The 20,819-nt window shown below is 38.3% G+C and overlaps 1 protein-coding gene across 7 annotated transcripts in view; it reads left to right on the top strand.

Moving 5' to 3' along the window:
* CSRNP3 (cysteine and serine rich nuclear protein 3) overlaps positions 1–20,819 on the top strand; it is a 101,061-nt gene that overhangs the window by 8,600 nt on the left and 71,642 nt on the right. For 2 of the 7 annotated variants that reach the window (XM_040561699.1, XM_040561702.1), the window contains exon 1: positions 7,776–8,341. The exons of the other annotated variants lie outside the window; for them this stretch is intronic. The gene's annotated coding sequence lies outside the window, so the exon portion shown is untranslated. Of the gene's footprint in view, positions 1–7,775; positions 8,342–20,819 lie in introns of those variants that run through there. 7 annotated transcript variants of the gene reach the window in all.

Genomic DNA, 20,819 nt, shown 5'->3' with positions numbered 1-20,819 from the left:
TCTGAACTCCACCTTAGCTATAACACAATGAAAAGGTAAATAATGAACTTTTCTACTTGCAAGGATCGTGACACATCAGGCACCTATTGAATTTCAGAAAGGGCAACTGATCTATCAAGTTATTTGTGTACAGTGTTTTTTAACAACTTTGCTATTTATGCATATAGTGTACTTGAGAATCACCATTTGGTCACTTCTCTTTGATAACTGGTTGGTGTGTTGATGGCCAGAAGATCTGAAATCTGTTAGAGAAGATTGGCCTTAAGATATTGGTGTAGACTTAGGAGCTCTCTAGTAATGTACATAGGGTGATTTATGGCCGGTCCCCCAGCATTAACTGCATCTGAGTGTAAAGCTGCCTTTAAGGGCACGTGTTCAATCTGTGAGGCTGAGCACAGGGTAGCTGTGGAGTCATGCATTAAGCTGCACTGGGTGGAGAGAGCCAAAAGTTGTTGGGGAAAAAGATGAAATAGAAGGGCTGGGAGACTGCATATGGCTGAAATTAGAATGGTGGCACACGAGGCAGAATTATCAAACATAAATTAAGTTGATTTTTAACTTAATTCTCTGAAAAATGACAGGTACCCACAATGCTAACTTGGGGTCAGTGTCAAATGTTTGGAAAAAATGTATTCTGGGATTATCCCTGTTCTTGGTGTTTTTCCACCTTTCCTGTCTGAATTAGAACTTTGTAACTGACATCAGTAGAACTATTTAAGGTCAGAATATTCAGCTTCACAGATTTATGTTTTGGGGTGTTTCATTATGTTACAATACTCTTTGCAATGAAGGCTTCTTAAAGAACTACTGAAGACTGTCAAAAAAGGAACAGTATTAGTGATGTTTGTCATTTAACAAACTTTGAGTAACACTTGAATACACACGCACATATCTCTGCATTCAGTAATGCAGGTTTATTAGCATCTGTGGGAATTGATTACCATGAGCATCCCATATACAACATTCTTAATTTGAATAGGAACTTTGATTCTATGACAGAAATACAGGGATTAGATTGATGTTGTAGTTCCTTCCATAAAATACCTCACCCATGGCCCTAAAAGAGAAGGGGTGGAAGGGGAATCTTATACTTGCCAAGTACAAATGGTCTTTGATATTTATTAAAGTAATTAATAAAATAATGAAAGTCTTCAGGCAGCCTGGGATGTGCATTTTTTTTTTTTTTTTTTTTGGGGGGGGGGTGGGATCTATATGCTTAATTGCTAGCAAGGTCAGAACTGGCTTGATTCAAAATCGGCTTAAAGGTTTCATCAAGTCAGACCATTAGTAGAGAAAGATGGAATATAAATAAAAGAAGAAACTTGTATAACCTGCAAAATAAGCAGAAAGAAAAAGAACATTTATTAATCTTTCAGATACTCAGTGGTGGTGACTAAGTATGGTCTCATAATGAACTTGTCACGGGGGGGGTGGGGGGGGGGGGAGTTCTATCCCTCCCTGAACTAGCTATCAGTTGCCTTTTTGCTGCCAGTCTGTCTGTGCCCCTTCCAAAAGGGGTAGTACCCCATCTCTTTTCTTACCTTACCATTCCAGCATTACACTCCTTACCAAAGCTGATATGGCTAAAAACTTTTTTTGGAAAAAAAAAAAAATGTCGGTTTTTGTTTTGTTCTGTTAAGTTTGCTTAATTTTGTCTTTCAGTCATGACATCTAGATTATGGTTTATAAGAGTCTTGTTTTTAAAATCTGATGTTTCAGGCTGTTACTATAAAACATGTTGGTATGTAAATAGTTGGAACTGGAAATAATTTCCATGCTGGAAAGCTGCTTTGTAAGATAGTCACAGATGAATTAATGTGAAATTATATATATATACTCCTGTGCAGAATTTCTTTGCTTACCTTTTCTCTCCCATGTTTCATTTATTATTCCACTTTTGATTTCACTGAAGGCAGGTGACTGTACTGTTAAACTGATTGAAGGAATACAGATACATCTGTATGTTGGTAAGTGGGTGGGAGTCTGAGGAGTTGAAATTTATGCAACTTGCACTTGAAGAGGTGAAAATTAGTCTGCCTTGAATACGTTTCTCTCAATTTTGCCTTGAAATTTGTTCCCACCTGGCAGTGTTTTCACAGAGGTTTCTGGTGTTTTTTTTTATATGAACTGTATTTTCTTTTTTAAGAGGAAAGGAGAATTTGTTTTGGTTTTGTTTATCAAGGGCTAAAGAAAAACTTGCTTATTATAACAGAGGTCTGCAGTACCGTTTCCCTTAAAACTGAGAAAGGAACTATAGCTCTTCACAGCTGCACAGAAAGCAGTGTATTCCTTTTTTTTTTTCTTTCCATCTTGGAATAGTGTTTACAGCTCCTTGAAAATTCCACCTCACATAATGTTGTCAAGTGTCAGGTCCACTGACCAGTATTGCCGCTTTTTAGCATCCTCATGTGCTATATCAAAAAGGCTTGTTTTTTTTACTGTTGTAAACTGAAACAAATACTGTTAGGCACAGCTGCTTCAGAAATGGCACAGTCTTCTATGTTCTGTTAAAAAGTAAAAATGTCTGAATGTTACGATGAAGTAATCATGTTCTTTCTTGAAAGAGTTTAGATTCTCGAACTATAGGGTGACATGTTTTCACTCTGCATCGCCTGCAGTTATCCAGCTGCTGCTGAGCAGTCATCCCTTCAGGCGTTAGTAAACGCAGTCAGTAGGGCATTCCAGCCAATATAACTTGTATGCCTGCTGCATTTTTGTATGGTGCTGCTTCTGATTTCGGAGTTCTGGTTTGGTCAGAGACTCACACAGGTTCTGTGCGGAGCCTCTCACTATTTAAACCTTGGATTGTTGGAATCCGACATGCCTTGAAAGATTTCTGAGGCTTGTAGATGACAGCATTTGCCCACCATTTGTGGGGAAAAAAACCTCAGTTCTCCATTTTTTTAAAAAATCTTTTTTTCCTCCTCCATCTTTGAGAGTCTTTTTGAGAGGTTGGGCCTTTTCTTGTCATGAACTGTGTTGGCCATTGGCTTAACTCTTGGCTCCTAACCATGGGAGGTGTTCTTATTTTAGGCAGGTTGGTCATTTTTGGTCATATTCTCGGTCATTTTGGATTTCAGTTCCACAGCTGATCTTCCAGCCAGGCTCTAAGAGTGATCGTCGTTCCTAGGCCACATTGTCTCTGACACCTAAGTAATGCTCTGTGCCAGGCTGTCGTAGCTTCCTCTAGAGGTGCTGCCCTTTGTTATTTGCTGACAGATCTTTCAGCAAGCCGCTCGCTGTTGTTCAAATTATATGACAGCACCTTCCAGTGTGGCAAGACTCAGTGTTTTCAAGAGCCTGTCTCCTAACCCTGCTACTTGCAGTTTATCAGTTCATAGCAACAGATACGTTTTTCCTGGAGCGGGGTGGGATTTTTTTTTTTTGAATGGTGTGACTGCAAAAAAACAAGTGTCTCAGGAAGAATGGAGCCAGCACGTGAGTGCCAGATATTCATGAGTTCCAAGGCATGTTTGCAGAGCTCTTGGCCTGTATTTCATGTCTTGAGAGGCAAATAGAATGTAGGACACTGAGAAAGAAGGGGTTACAAAGTCTCTCTATTTTCAGGAGGTCTGATAGATGTAAGGTATGGAACATGACATATGTGCCTGGAATCTTGGTAGCAGAATGGTGAATAAGATTCTTATTTCTAGACCACGTGTATGGAATGTAATCAGGTGTCGTAGTGACAATCTTTCAGGACAGCTTTATCCTGTTGAAAACTTGACTGCTTCCCGTGTTTATATCTGAGGTGGTAACTTCTGCTCCTGAGCCAGGCAGTAGCCACTATGTTTCTTAGGCAAGTTGCTGATCCTGTGGTCAATAGCCTGATGAACAAATGGGTAAGTCTCAAATGTCTGCCTGTAGCTTTCTCCAAATACCAACCTCCATCTGTGTCTTCATTAAGCAGTATGCCTGAGCTGATCTCACGCTTTAGAATCTAATTACTGTAGTTCTGTAACGAAGGACAATGTGATGACCTATCAAAAAGTTACATAACCTGAGGGGAGCTGCTGGGAGTCACCCACGATATAAGTGCCTGTGTGGATTATCAAGTGAAGATAAAAAGAGACATTACTTACTGGTATTCGGAGTTCTTTGACATATGTAAATCTACAAGTACCTTTTTCCCCCGGCCATCTCTTCCCTTCCTTTCTGTCCCACTTGCAAATATTTGCATTTCAGAAGAAACCAAAATGATGCAGAATGTGCTACCCAGAATCTTAAATGTGAGAGCAGATGGGACACAGCACATCCTATCCCAGGTTGCAGAAAGAAAAAGTGGTCTAGTCTTGGTGTGAAGGTACATGTGAACCGTAAGGAACTACGGTTACTGATGAGCTGTTACCTCCATCTCACTAACTATTGTGTGTTTCTTCAAAATACGAAGTAAAGGCCACTAGCAGTAAACTGGATGCAGAACCAATAGTTTAGCTTTAGCTTTAATAATAATAATAATATAATAATAATAATATAATAATAATAATTTAGCTTTAAAGAATTTTAACTACTCTATCTTTAGATAAGTAAATCCGTTTTGGTTCCAGGAAGCAAATTGGTATGGGTACTAAAGCAGGTATGGATCAGATATGGGATAAAGTAAAGGAGAGAGAGGGGAAAAAAAATCTGTATTATTAGATAAAATAGAACAGCTGATTTTTTTTTTAATTTTATATTTTATTTCTTTCATAAAGAGAGGTATAAGGTCTAAAGGGAAAGAAAATGGGATTACTGTTAGAGACTGCTGAGGGAGGGGAGTGGAACAATTAGCTCTGCTAGAGAAAGAGGCTGAAGAAGGATATTCTGGGAAGGATCATGTTCAGTTTTAGCAGTGGATGTTATGAAATACAAGAGATTTGTTTGAGGTTCTAATTACTCACTAAGCTGTGTCAGCTCACCTTTACAATCAGGGCTGTCTAAAGCATTAAGATGAACGTGGGTTTTATTTTATTATTATTATTATATATATATATTTTTTTACCAGCAGCTCTTTTAATTTGCTTAGTACCATTATATGGTAAAGCAGAGGGGATTACTGAGATGTAATTTATATACACTTTTTCCTTTTTTTCTCTGAAGATTTTTTTTTTGTCCTATATGAAGGAGGTGATCCTTCAACATGTCACCCTTGCGTAAAGGGATTGCTAAAAGAAGCTTTAATCTTTGTAGACTGAAAGAAAATGGAAGCAAATATTTTAGTAGCAACAGACATGAGCAGGAAAAGGAGAAGTGCAGAAAGTTATTTCAGGAGTCTGCTTCCAGATGAAGCCTTTCTTTTGTGCAATGTAATGGTTTTGGAGGAAAAAAACAAGGTATATTTTAAGTATTAAGTAAAGAGGGAAAACAGATATTCAAGAAAAAAAGCTGAAATAGCTGGAGGATTATAAGCCCACCCACTAATCACTTGAGTCACAGCAGGGACTGGGTACAAGCCTGGGTTCAAAAAGGCCACTTTCCTTTCCTCCGTCTGCGTATATGCGACCTACTAGTCCAGTAATAGCACTGCAGAGCCAGGTAGCATTGCTAAGACTTGGAAGGCGCTGGCTGTGGAGATGGACGGCCTGCTTCACATGCCATGCCAGGGTGGCCAGCGCAGCTGGTGGCTTCGAAGGGGTGGGCAGGCAGGTGCTGAGGGTGGCAGTGGGGCAGGGGCCAAATCCTCCAGCACAGAGCAGGGATGGCAGCTGGGGGGAAACCGAGCATTCCCCCAGGGAAGTCCAGTCCATGCTCAGCATCAGGGGCTGAATCTAGTGGGCACGTGGCCAGGTATGAGGCAGCTGCAGTGCAGTCATAGCATGGCCAAGGGCAAGAGGCTTCGTTTAAAAGCATTGTCCTGGCAAAGGGTGGGCAGGCACTCAGTGAGGCTGCTTTGGGCATCTTCTTGCAAGGCCACCAGCTGCACTGGCTATAATTTGGCCTTGTGCCCAGCCAAACCCCCAGGACACGGGTTTGTATTCAGTGCCCAGATACACTGGCAGAGTTGCATTTCACGTATTTAAAATACCTTTCTCTATTAAGTAGGCTGGTATTTAGAAACTTAATTCATTTACTTATCTTTTTTTTTTTCCTTTTTTTTCCCCAGCAAGACTACTTGGATTTTAGTTTAGATATACTGATTACCTGTCTTAAATAGTTGCTTCAGTCTGGGACTATCTTAGAGTTTCTGTTGTGTTTGTTGTTATTAACTTTTTTATTTCATAGCAGGTACTAGCAAGACATTCTGACTTGTTTATGTGTACTGCTCATTTCTCTGTGACTAATTATTCTAATAGTGCTTCAGGACTGGAACAGCATTGCATCTTGCATCTGTGTTGAAAAGATTTTTATTAAAACAAGTTATGAGATTACAATTCTCAGACTCTATGCATCTCCCTCAGCAGCCAGGCTCATTGAGAGGTGAAGCCTTGGTGCACAACTCTAAATTTGTTTCTGCAGATAACAAAGAAAGTAAAGATGAAGATGTCTTCAAGCCAGTCTCATCAGGGCAAAACGCCTGTTTAGTCTTCCCTCAGTGTTTCTGAAAGTTCTTTACCACTAAAAAAAATCATATTGATTGTCTGGATTTGTCATCAAAGAGTTATTTTAGTTTTTGAACAGAGGCAGGAATGAATTTCCATTTTTCTAGGCACTGAGGAAGAGGTTTTATGTTAAATAGACGTAATTTGGATAAAAAGCCACCCACTTTTCTTGTAGGTGTCTTATAGAATCTGAATGTTATGCACAGGATCTACTGGCAGTTCATTATGGTAAGAGTGACAGATAATTTTTCCAGAAGCTAAAACAGCTATTACTTTATAGTGGAAGTATGCTAGTTCAAATTGGCCTTACTATGGTTAAAGATCAATAATTCAGCGAAGAGTATAGCTGCTCTTCTTTAAAGGAATTCACGGTTAATTTCATTGGAAAGCCATAGCTGAAGATAGAAATTTGTAAACAGAAAGGTACTTGTCAGCTTCTACTTCTTAACATTTTCTTTTCAAAGGGAAATCCTGGAGTACAAATGCTTTGATGTGGCAGTAAACTTTACATTAGCTGGGACTGAAGACTCATTCTTGATTTTGATTTTAGTTTTAAGCTCTCATGAAATTAATTTAATGCTCGTGTCTTCAGCTGAGCTGATACCCGATTGATATGGTTATATAAAAAATCAAATTCTCTTCGGAATTTGTCTTGGAAAACATCTTTTCATCATGATTTAAGAGGCTACAAGTAGACTTAGTATCATTGAGGCACACAAGTTGAAAATCGTTTGCCCACTCATTCTCTGCATGTGAGTTCTTACTTAGGCAGAAAGTTTTGTGTGGGTGAAGTTCACGTAGGGCATTGGCTTCGGGCAGTAGATTTTGGCTGTTAGAGTTGGATTTGATACTTGTGGGTCCTTTCCAGCTTGAGATATTCTCTGAAATAAATAATGAAGAGCCATAAACACCACTTATATAGGTAGAGCTTTATACAGGTAAAACATTAAGGAAAAGGTTACTACTGATTGTTCTCCTTCAGATATTTTATAAATTCTGTCTTAAGCAGGAAGAAAATGTGTTTAGCTGATGCTTAGGGATACTAAAATGGCTGAAGTACAGTTACAATTTGATAGAAAGTAAAACCACGGGAAATCTGAGTTCTCCTCTCCCTTTGTTATTTTGGCCTTGGAACTTCTGATGCTGCATATCTTGGTACCTTAGGGTTATTTTTAGCCTTTACAATTGGTATTCCTTTGCAGCATTGGAGAGTAGTAAGAAATTACTGTCATCAATCCCTGAATTGTAATTTGCATTGAGATTTCAGAGTCTTGCTTTGTATAAAAGCACCATTGTTACTTTGATAATCACAAAATTTCTTAAATGCACAGCAGCACTCTTCACTGCAAATCTGGATGGCTGAGTACAAAGCTGACGTGCAAAAATATATCAAAGACTGTGTATAGGCAGTAACTGTGTTCCTACAGCTGCTTGCTTGGTTTTTCTTAGAAAAAGGAGCTGAAGGGGAGAATTGCAATTTACTACTGGAGCTGAAGGTTATTAGTACACTTTTTTTTTCTTGTCTTCAAATTTTGTCATTACCTGCCAGTATAGAGCATCCTCAGTGATTACTAAGTAGCATATTAAAACTGGTTTTCAGATGTGGTTTTTTTTGTTTGTTTGTTTGCTTGCTGTTTTCCCATTTTGCTAGCATGAAGATGGGGGTGGGGAGCGGGAAATAGGGGAGAGAGGAGAGAGCATGTTCCAGAGGATGCCAGGATGACTTCAATTATTGGATGACTGCTGTCTGATGGATGGAAAAAGGAGGAGTAAACCTTTCAGTCTGCATTGGTAGAGCTGAAACACAGAAAGCCAGTTTACAGGTAAGGGAGAAAAAAAATCCTTAATAGCTTTTCTTGATCCTTGCCACAATATTTCTTGGCTTAAAAAAAAAAAAAAAAGAAAAGCATGTGCAAGCATCTTACTGTTTGTTCCTCATTAATGACTATGAAGCAGCTTCTCAGCTTATTTCTCCTTTGTAGGAGATTTCAACTTAGATGAGATCTATAGGCAGTGAAATCATAGGCATGCCTAATGCAATCTGATAACTCTCATTTGACAGTATAGATATTGCATCTCATTGATGCTGAAGTTGTTCATAAGACTATAGGAAGAGAAATCTTACATGTGATGGAAATACTGTTGAAAATACAGTGTATGCTACCAGCAGTAAAACAGTGCAGGAAAATCTAAAAATGTTTTCTTTGAGTTTGGTTAGGAAAAAGGACTTAAAAATGAACTGTTTCAAAAACTGTACATATTTTTATTTAGTGTTGAACATACAGAAAGAGTGACTCCTCAGAGCAATTCTTAAAGGATGAAGGCTCTTTTGTGGATTTTTGTATTATACATTCATAGTATAAAAATCTGGTTATAATTCAGTCATAAAAACTTTGTCATAAAAATGCATATAATTAAATTATGCATACAAGATAGACAAATCTTGTAATACCTAATGCAGCTACATACCAGATTCAATAAACTGTTGAAGTAGGTTGTATGAAATGTATTTTACCAAGTTTACGTGTTATCAGTAGCTTTTAGCTCACAGAAATTGAGGATGGCAAGTAGCAAATAACTCACTTGTTACAGAAAACAGGATTGTTTATCAAGCTACATTATTTGAGGGTATAGAATTACAGAAGGAAGTCCTGGTTCCACTGAAAAATTTGGAGACACTAATATTTGCCTCCCTGGGGTGAAGATTTCAATGTGTGAACTCTACTGACTTATTTCTGCATGTTTTACATGTAGCAAACAGCTATTGTAGTACAGGACCCCATTATGCTGGTGTGAATCAGAAATCTTGATTGAAATAAATGAGTTGTGATCATATATTGTTGCCAATGTATAGATTTTTTTTTTAAACAGTCATTTACATTACTTGACGTTACTCGTGGAGATAGCACTATGATGGGAATTAATTTGTTTCAGATAACTATATTTTTTGTTGCATTTAATCTCATAATTATATTAAAGGAGCTACTGCAGATGTTCAAGTAACCACTGTATATTTCTGATGTGACCTTTTTTCCTGGAATTTCTTGAAGTTAATTATAATAATCTAAGAAATACCTAATTTTTAGGCAATTTTTGATATCAAATATTTTATGGAAGAAGTTCCTGTTTAAATAATACAGATTGATTGTTCCTTAAGCAGTTGTTAATTTTTGTGACACTTGTCTGTGTCTTTCAATACTGTATTCTGAATTAACCCATTGATCGAAAAATTGCAAGTGTTATTTCATGAACAAGCAGCTTTTAATTAGTTGTTCATCTTCCCACGCCACTGAAAATATAGTAAGGGGATTATTTAGTTGTCACAGTCCATTTATACCACATTGAAATAAAGGGAAGGATTAGAAGTTTTCTGCTTCGTTTGAGATTATATAACTATATATTTATAAAGCTAGATTCTGCTAAAATATTAGAATTTAGTTTTACTAGATTTGAGAGATTAAAACCAGAAAATGCATATATTCAGTTTTCTTGTATTCACTTAGAGAAGACATAAATTTCTCAAAATGGGATTTAATTAAAAAATAGTTGGAGAAGGACAATAAAACTTTTACTGAGTGTTAAAGAGGAGTGGAAGAAACTCTGTCCTTTGTCCACGTCTTGTACACCTAACCAGCTGTAAGCATCAGGTGTGGTTTCGTTTTCTTTTAGCCATTTCTTCAGAGAATGGAGCCTGATGTAAGTTTGCTAAACAAAAAATCAATAAGACTTAGTGATTTACAAAATTATTCTGAAAAACTGAGAAACTGTTTTTGTATCTGCTATTCACTGGAATGTGCACACTGGTAAATAATATTAACTGAAAAATAGATGAGTTGCATCCTGATATTTAATTATTTGTAAGCAGTTGATACATATCTGAAACCATAAGGAAAATGTTGAATTAAATCTCAGATTTATATATTTCACCCCACTTTTTTTTTTTCCTGAAATGAGAAATTTTACTCAAACCAGCTCCAGTAACAGAGAGGAGTTGATGAAAACAAAGATCTAGTTCCACATGTATTTAAATTATTCTGTCTCCTTGGAAACGCCGTTGCTGCCGATGGATTTTGCTTTTGCTGGCTAAAAATATCTACTTAATAATGACAACGTGAAAGATACTGGATAAAACTACTATGTGTAGTCACTAGTTTTAAAGTTCCCTAATGATTCAGGTATTCTACTGAACTACAGGTTTACATTTTCTATCCACTATTCCCTATCAGCTGCTGCCAGCACTCACCAGCTTGGTGGAAATGAGATAAACTCATTAGCTTTGGTTGCAGACCCTACTGAGAAGGGAGTGTGTGAGTGGGAGGCAGGACAGCTGAAGAATTTGAAAGCAGGCAGCAAGTTGGAAAAAAGTTCCTGATGGGGGTGTGAGCATGCATTGTCCATGTACTTGTGGATACAGGCTTATTCCCAGTGGAGTCAGTATTAGGAAGAGGATGGTTAAGCCCTGCCTTTGTACATGATCTTTGTGCAAATAAAATATATATATTAAAATACATTGCAAAATCTTTTGTGAAGATTTCCTCATCGGCTGTATGTGTAGGTGACTAAAATATAATAGAAATTATTTTAAGTTAAATATTCAATTACCTTAAACAAAAGCCCCAAACTAAATCACTAAAAAAACCTTTGTTGTAAGCAAGTAATAGCATTGCTAAGGAATTTCATCCTTTAAAGAATTAATTCCACTATTTTTTTAAATCCACTTCTAACTTACTGATTCCCTGCACATATTACTTCTTTTGTTGTTAGCTGGTATTCAGTATATATGAAAAATGCCACTCTTCTATTTATTTTTTTCTCTCTCCTTCATTTCCATTGGATGGCTTCCTGACTGAGCAAAGAAAACAGAACAAATGACAGATGTTTCCTGAGTGCTGCGTGGTGGGTGAAATGTGCCTCTTTTTTATTTAGTTAGTATATATGTGCTTTGTTGTGGCATAGATCAAAATCAATGATTAATTTTCCAGCATTGAATGAGGTATTTTTGCTGTTCTGCAGTGTCTCAAAGGCAACATTAAAATATTACATGGTATTGTTACATAGATAAATAATTAATCCTCTGCAAATTAATACTAAAATCCATTTTTAGCTGACAACACAAGTACCAAAGGTTACTTAAAGTGAAAGCTGAGTACTTGGTTTTGATTAATTGAAATGAGTAAGAGGAAAGGATCTGGTGTCTTTCATTCTATAAGAGAGTATTAACATATTAATAAGGCAAATTATTAAATGGATTATAAAAACTTTTCTGTGAGGACAATAACAATTAATCATAGCAGGCTTTCATGTTGAGAATAATTTTTTGTTATTGTTTTATTAAGGTGAGAGAAGCTGGGTCACAGGAAAATTAAAGACCACTTTCCTACAGTAAGTAATTTAAAATTCCATGGAGATAATAAGTAAATCTGATCATTATTTAAGGAAGTAAAGGTCTGATAAGTTACTGGAAGTAACATCAATGTGTTTTTACAGCCGTAGCTGGGTTGTGCCAATTCGACATGATTCCTTTGATTTCTGGGTATAGAGGCAGAACTTCTCATCTGCTGAAAACTGTAATGAGAAAGTTTGTCACACATTGCATGTTGCTGTACAGAATTTGTGGAAGACAGGGATGATAACATGGAGAGAGTACTGCCTTCTTTTTTTTTCTTTTAATAGCAAGTTGAAGATATAAGCTGAGGTTTCTGCCAGGTTAGTGTTTTTTTTCCTTCCAGTTATTTTCTGCACTATTTGTTCATTTCCGAAAAGGGAGAGAATTTAATTGTTCTGTGCTATACAGCTGGTATCAGACCACATAGGTGATGACAGACAATGTTACAACATTTGTTACTCTCCTCTCCCCCAAAATACCAAGCCATCCATTTCTCTTATTTCTAACCCCTCATCACCTAAAGTTAGACATTTTTAAGATATCCTCTCATGTATAGGTAACATCATTATTGTCAATAATTATTGCAAGAGCAAGGTAAGAAGGATTCCTTCCTTCACTATTTAAAATTTGTGCATACACATGCATGCCCCCATCCATACATAAACCATTAAGCTGGAAGAATTTGCTCATGTCTTGTTGGGTAAAAGAGGAAAACCTAGTTCAGGGTTACTTTTCCAAGTATGCTCCAGGACATTTTTGTTTCGCTAGCTTACATTGGTTCTTTTTGTAGTTCAGGTTTATTTTTTTTTTTAAACAAACAAAACTCTGTTGTTAAGCACTACAGATCTCAGAAGAAACACTGTACCAAAATGCAGAGATCATGGGGCAGAAAGGAAGAACTATTGAATTTGTGCTGTCTCTGCTAGCTTTTGGCAGTGGTGAACAAGCAGACAGGCTGTGTTTAAATACATGCTGATTCGCTCCCTGTTGCATGCTGTCTCAGCTGGAGAGGTCTGAAGGCCCTTTTGGCACATACTGGTTAAATCCATAGTGTATGTTGGCAGGAGTATCCTGAGATGTACAAGATTTCCTACCATCTTGTGCAGCTCCTCAGCAGGCAGTGTACAAGATGTTCACAAAAGAAGGGTGTGGAAGATGAGTACTGAAATAGTATGAGGATGGATTGCAGCGTGTCTACTAATGTCACTACCTGGTCTAATATGCAAAATTTAAATTAAAGAACATTCATTTTTCAGCACTTTGTAAGTTGTTTGCATTTACAATCTCCACTACAGAGCTGGACCCTACTGCTATTCCTGTTGCTGGGAGTAGCTTAATGCAAAGGCGCTGTGCCAAAAACATGCTGAAAACACGGCTGGTGGTCTCAGAATCTCATTCCAGTTAGGGAATACTAGTGAGGGGCTAAGCAAACCAAACGCTCTGTCCTTTTGCAAACAGATACAATAATGATGTGTTGCTAGCATGCTGTCTCATACAGCGAACAGTCCAGTTCTTCCATCACTTCATGTTCACTCTTCTTTAAAAGGCTGTGTACCTGTAAAAGTCAGTTGTCAGGTGGCAGTGTCTTGCTCACATCTCAATTTTATGGACAGTTGACATCTCCTGGCCAGAGCTCTGCCACACACTGTCATTCTGCAGCACATTCTAAAAAGTAATAAGCCTTTTCTTGGTTCACATACAAGCTTGAAAGTTTATTCTGGGATACAGATGCTTCAGTAATGGAGGCCAAATACGTTGCACTGTTTCTGTTCTTCAAACAGAAGCAAGAGAACATCTGCAATACTGTTCAATGAAGAGATTTTAATTATTAGTGAAATTTCATCATCGAATCTTAAAACGTTGCAGAAGATAATTGGTCAGCACCAGGTTGTTGGTGGTTTACCTGAAAACTTTGGTGATGACTTCGTGACAGGCCCAGCTAAAAGTGTCCTAGATGACTTAGATGAAGGTTAGGTATTATGAGCCTGTGTTTGTGACCCATCTTCAGCATGACTTGCTCCTTGATCTCCTGTTTGCCTATAGGAAACAGTACCATTTATGCATCATTCACTCATGTGGAAGCAGTTTTTGATGCAGCAGATTTAAAAAACTGTTATGAATGAAACACAGTCTCAAACTGTGCCCCTTCTGTAGGCAAATCTCATCTGGACAGGAATGCCTTTTCTGTTGTTGAGTGCCTCTGAATCCACTTCTGCCAGGTTGCACCCCGGAGCCCTGACTACAAAGTTCCTGGATGTCTCCTTGAATTATCAATGCCTCTTACCCCCTCTCTCTTTGCTCTTCAGGCACCATGCCTAGGAGAAGGCATTCCAGAAGACCTAGGAGAACCAGCCTAGAATTTTCTTGTTTGCTGAATTGTGTGTTTCATGTAACTGTTGAACTCAGACATCAGAAAACTGCTTTAATACTGTTATATACGGACATTTTATATTTGGAGATGAAGAAGGAGATATGTGCACACTTGGTGTATGTATGACCTTATGGCATGCTCTTGGAGACCTTATGGCATGCTAAGTGTGACAGATTTACCACTCACTATTGTATCCATACTGCGTGCAGGAAGAGGAGGTGAGCATATGCCAGCATCTCTATGGCATTCTAAATTCATTGCTGGTGGAGCTAGTGGAGCGTACAACAATGTGTAGGCAGTCTAGAAGATTCGTGGATTAGCAGTCAAGTGTGAAATCAGGAGTGCTCTAAAGCAATGGTATAGAAACCCTGCAAAGAGCAGACTTGGCAGGATTCGGCTTGCAATGCCAGAACAAATTCCCTAGGTTGAAATACACAGCCTTATTCCTATGGCATTTACCGAGTGCTATGGGTTTAGCTAGACTGAAGCAATAAAGTAAAGGATTTTCCTAGTTTATGACTGTAACTTGACCACTACTATACGCGCGAATTTATGAGTAAGATTATACTAATGGTATTCCCTGTTGCCTATGCAGTAATCTCAAAGTGGAATTATCTTGCTGTGTGTTTTTAGTTTTTACAGACTGTACTAGTGAAATTATCAGTCTACCTCTGACAACTGGTGCTTGTGATTAGAGCTGCCAAATACACCAAAACATGTATTACAAACATTAATTTGAATTCTGAACAGCTGTTTGATTCATGTTCTTGTACCTCTGTTGTTCCCTGTTTGCAAGCATTCATGCAAATGGATTTGTGTGCATTAATGCAGTCCTTTACATGAATAGTCATTTTCACAAGCAAATGGTATTCTTTGTGTGAGTGATGTTGTCACTATAGATGCTTTCAGTTACGACTCCTTTTTTTTCCCTTTCCAAACTGTCAATTACACGAAGAGCAAAATAATAAAGCATGATATGTGTAGCTAAGCAAACACCTTGATTGTTTCATGACCATCCCTGTTACTGATGTTTTTAAGCAGGTAAGAAAAATTTCTTGAAAATATATCATGTTTTCTTTATGAGCTAAGAAATAGATGTATATTCAACAAGAATGTTAATCACAACAAATAACCCAAACATCTCTGCTTGTGAGCATCAATATTCATGATTTAACTGTGAAATTATTTGCCAAGTCTCCCTAGCATGTTACAGTACATGCTGACTGGCCAGTGGGTGGGAGTTGTTTGTGATGAGTACTTGCAGTAATGTTTTGTGTGTAACATCTGTTTTCTGTATCCTCCTGTTCTGTTTGCAGTCATTTACACAGAAGTGGTTTTTGTTTGGAAGAGAATCTGTATTGCTACTGTAGAGTTTCTTGTGTTTTTCCATACTTTGAGTTGATGCAGTTGAGATGAGGCAAAAGACTGTGTGACTCATACGTCAAGTCTTTGATGGCTGCCTTTTATTTTCATTTTCAGGTAAGAATTAGGTAGATTTTATTATGGTATGTGATCACCTCTCAAGAAGGAATTAGTGCAAAATAAGATTTCATAAGTGAACGAAAGAAGCAATTAATTGGACTTTATTTTAGCCTAAATGCCTTTGTGTTCTTGGTTTTGTATCTTGTTTTTCCTGAGCTTTAGTCAATAACCGCTTCCTGTAGCGAGCAGTAAAATATATAATCTGAGGCAGGGACCTATTTTATTATTGCATACCTGTTCTATTTTATGTTGTGGCTACTGCATATGGTACATACTTGATGTTTATGACTTCACAGGTATGCTCTGTACTTGTTCTATTTCCCGTAAGACGATACATGAGCTGTATATATATCTAGTGCTGAATTTTGAAACACAGTCATTTATTTGTTGAGTATGAGTAGGATGAGCATGTCTTGGTCTCGTCATTAACTGAAGATTTTGTGAATTCGCTATTTCTATATTGCAGCTTGTTGTCTGTTTTCTTAGCATCTTTTATCACATTTCAAAGCGATAGCAGAAGTGCAAGTTAGGAGAAATGCTTTAACCTCTCCCTGTGCTGCCTATCCCACAAGGTACAGGTGCTTTTTGTTTTGTGGATTGTTTTTTGTTTTACTTTTTTTTTTTTTCTGTCCATGGGTGGCAGTGAAAGACTGAGGGTGGCAGCATGTCTTACAGGGGACCATCACAGCAAGAAGTGTCTCCTAGGACCACAGGTAATGCTGCAGTGTCACCCCTCCCTTCCACTCACCAGTAATTCTAATATAGCTCTTCTGGGGCTCTTCACTGGTGTTTGGAGATTCCTGCTGTCTGCAGGACTGCTATAATGAGATTGTTACCATGGTTTTCTAAAATTTCCAGCCTTTTGAGGCACAAGAAGAAGTCAATCTAGCCAGGCTTTTGCATTATTTCACTCGATAGGTTACCAGTAGCATTGTGACTGCTTTAGATGCCCCCTGCACCCGCATGGGGTTTTTCTCTTCCAGTAATAGCGCGCTGCCTCTGAGCCTGCGGATGTGGGGTGTCTGCCAGTTGTCTGGCACTGTGCAAGGCAGAGCCTGTTGCCATGGCGCCTTGAGGCCTCGCTTCGCCGGGCAGCTACCTGCAGCCGGGAGCTGGTCAATCCGCCCCTACATGCCTGTAGCTTCTTCAGAGAGGAGGAAAAGGAGGAAGGATGGATGCAGGGGGTTGAGGGAAACAGATTCTCCTTCCAGCAGGCACGCATCCTGGGCTTCTGCTGAGGCAAGTTGCCATTTCCTCTCAGAACCCTTGTCTGCGTCGGGCATTTGGTGCCTGACCTGCAGCTCATGACAAGGCACGTGTGGCTGATTTTCCTTGTTCTGATATACCGTTACCTCAGTTTGAGCTGTGCTTTGCCTCGGTGTAGATTAGCGCCCCATTAGCGTGGTGAGGAGTGTGGCAGAGGATGATGCAGCACTTCACTGCGTGAGGAGTTTGTGTTGTGAAGCATACATCAACGCACAGGAAAGCTTCCACTGCCTGCATCTTACTTGGTTGTGTGAGACAGCAGGATGCTGGTCCAAGTCCATCTGAGCTTTTACACAGCAATTTAATGATTATCCACAAAGGTCTGTTTTTAATTGAACTCTGCAAGCCAGCTTTCTTCCTTTTTCACCTAAACTGGCAGTTTGCTGTGGCAGATCTCTGACTAGCTGGTTCTTGTCTCAGCATTTGCCTCTGAAGGCTGGAACTCACTGGTATCTTACTGGGAGTTTGAGCATAGTGACTTACTACTTTTTTAATTTCCGTGTTTACTCTATTCTGGACATCTGTTTTTCTCAGTCACATGACATTGGTTGGTTCCCGTAGAGTCATGTACATTTGTGTACTGAATTCGATGCAGAAATGCACACCTTTGCTTATTTTTCTTCAGAATATGCATACTGCTGTAGTACTTATGTGTGTAAGAGATTATTCCTGTTCCGTGTAATGTACTGTCTTGGATATTTGGCTTTATTTTGCTTTTGCCATGTGACTGCAGTAGCTTCAGTTTGACTCCCAAAAATGTGAAACTACTGATTCAGTTGTAACTGCAATGCAGAAAAAGACTGACAATTCAGAGTTCCCTGTCCTGGTTCCCTGATTCTGGACTTTGGGAACCTTTATAGATACCACAAACTTTGTGGCTTCATTGCTGTCAGAAGTCAGACTGCTGCTCTTTCCTGTTTTCCACTGCGATGTATCATGTGGTCAACAGAGTGCAAAGTGACACTTGGATAAATAGTACCGGGTTGTATGTTGCCATGCTTATGGATCCTGGAGATGCGGATGTGTCATGCAGGTACTGCATGATGTCTGTGTAAACAAGGCATGGATTAAATGTATCCAATCGAACATGCCTCCCTCCTGCGCAGATGTGCCTCTTTCTGAAGAATATTGCTTCTGGAATGGCAGCTGTTTATACAGATGTGATTCTGAGGGGATCTCCTGCTGGTACGTAGTCTGTACAAACAGGTTTAGATGCCCTGTAATCTATCTGTGTGATATCCAAGCTCTTGAGTTGTGTAAATACCTTTCCCCTATCTAGCATTTTCCTGCAGAGACATGAATCAACAGATCCTAGACAAGTGACAACACCTAAATTTTAGTGCGACTGCTTTGTCAAGCAACCTTCTTGATAAGATAATCTTCCCGCAAGAGAAATTCAGAACAAAAATTGGGCAGCAGTGATAACTATACATACATTTTTAAATGGATAGTTATGCCTTCTTTAAGTGTCATGGTGATACTCATCTTCTGCAGTGTTCCCATACCTTCTGGCTTATCTGTATCAGCTAGCTGGGTGTAGAACTACTCTGTCCGTCCGTTCAGGGATCCTGGGAATCATTTCTTATGGTTTGTTCCAGAAATCCTAATACAGTGGCTTTACTGCTGCCAGGTCATGGCACGTGATGCGAATGTAGGCTATGCTAAATGCAAGGAAATGTAAAAAACCCTTTGGTGTGAAAAATATTTGCTGCTACTAACTGTAAACAGTTATGGTGACTGAGACTCTCACCATCTGCGACGGCTTTACTGAGGGGCAAGATGTATGTTAGTCATCTAGGCACTGTGTGGTATACTTGCAGAAGACAATGTCTGGCAAAAGGGCTTTTGTCTGGAAATCGTCTCAGGCTATGAAATTAGCTCTTTCTGATGGTCTGCACGCTAGTGATGATTACAGCTATTAGGTTTGCCTTACAGTGCAGTTATGACGGAGGTTCTTTGGGCTTTAAGACTCTGTAGCCACAATTTCAATGTGCTTAGATGTGGATTTGACCTAGGTTTTGCTTGCACAGTAAACTGTCAGCCCTTTTCTCACTCTTCTGTCTCTTCACTGAGATGTTTGAGTGTAAGCATTTTCTTTCTCACACTCCAGCTGCTTCTTTACCCTATTCTGCAGTCAAGCTGTAATCCTTTGGTTTTGATATTGCAGGCAGTTGCCATGGAAATAATTGTGATTTCACAAATTCAGTGCTGTAAGCACTGCAGGAGGCAGTGGAAAAGGTGGTTGGCAATAATATAGTGAGGACACAGAGGGCAGTTTGAAGGAGTTGTTTCTGACCCTATCCTTTGGGGTTTTCTGTCCCCTCTCCATTTTTCTAGGTTTCCAGTGTGTTTGGGTTTTGTTCCTTTTTTATTTTTTTCTTTTGAAGGTGTATTTTTTATATTAATGGGTGATTCTTAACAATTTTTTTTTTCTCCAAAATGATACAGCATGCACCTTTTATTGTCCTCAGGATGAAAAATTAAAATGCTTTCTCTGCAGTATGTGATAACTCCTTTTTGGACAAAAGGTCAAAGGTTGAGATCTAAGCCTGTAGTGTTTGTCACGCATTTAGCCTGAAGAAATCCCTTTCAGGAAAACAGTTTTTTCATAAATAGTAAAATAAGCTGAGAAGATTTAGACAAGTATATGCATTTAAAACTGCCTGAGTGACTGACAGTATTAGAACCTAATGTATTCGTTATTTAATTTTTAGTGTGCTCTGCAGTCAAACAAGTTCGGTGGTGAAGATCATGTTATGCAGCGTCTGTTCTGAGCATTATGTTGCATTATCTTAGCATTCCACATCTATATTGAAATCTTTTCTCTCAATTAGACACATCCATAAAGGTAGAACAAAACTTAGTAGAGGAAAACAACTTCATTATGAAATAAATTGTATTGGCAGCTTATAGAAGCTGCAGATGAGTGGCATTCAGAGGAATGGGATTTTTTGCTACTTTATGCTTGAAAGCATCAAGCAGCAAGCTTTTTTTTTTTACCCCCCCCAGCTATTTACAGCAACTTTCCACTGATTAGTAGTCAGAGTGTAGATGTTATCTGTAACTTTTAAATTAAGATCTAGGAATTAATTTTCCATCTTCACAAGGATGTAATCAGTAATGATAGTGACAGTAAATTTAAGATTTTTTTTTTTAATTAAAGATATAGAAAAAATGTTTTAGCCTGTCAGATGCGTTAAGATGATCTAGGAATTGCTTTAAAATTGTTTTTTTTTTTTTTTACTTGGTATTCCATAAATGGAGATAAGAAGGTCAGCTATTATAAATGAAAGGGAAACAGTGAGGAATGGTCAACCCGACTCTGGCTATATTTGGACGGTATTATTAGGAAGCAAAGTTCACGAAGATAATTTCAGTCCTTTGATACTTTATCCATATGAATGGAAATAATCTACATATGTACCACTACTCATATCTTAATTTCATAAATGCTCTGCAAGAAACTTCTGCATAAATTAAAATTGCAAAATGAGCCAGAACTGTGTCTGCAGGGCTTGGCCTGTCAAGATGCTAAGCATCTCATGCTCTGAAATCTAATTGGAAAATATGGGCATTTGATAGTGCTGAGCATTTCTTTCTGAACTATATTTGGTAGGGAACACTGATTTTTGCTATGTAATGTTTCTTGGTGCCAACTAAGTTTTTAAATGTTATATGAAGGCACATTTCTACTGAACTATATTGGATTATGTGTACTTTATGCTTAGCCAAAGCTTGCTCCAAAATTGAAATATTTATTATTTAATTTTATGCATGAGATTAGTTATAGTACTTT

The sequence above is a fragment of the Cygnus olor genome, chromosome 6 (assembly GCF_009769625.2).
Source record: "Cygnus olor isolate bCygOlo1 chromosome 6, bCygOlo1.pri.v2, whole genome shotgun sequence".
Classification (NCBI taxonomy): domain Eukaryota; kingdom Metazoa; phylum Chordata; class Aves; order Anseriformes; family Anatidae; genus Cygnus; species Cygnus olor.
This window is presented reverse-complemented; position numbering and strand designations above follow the sequence as displayed.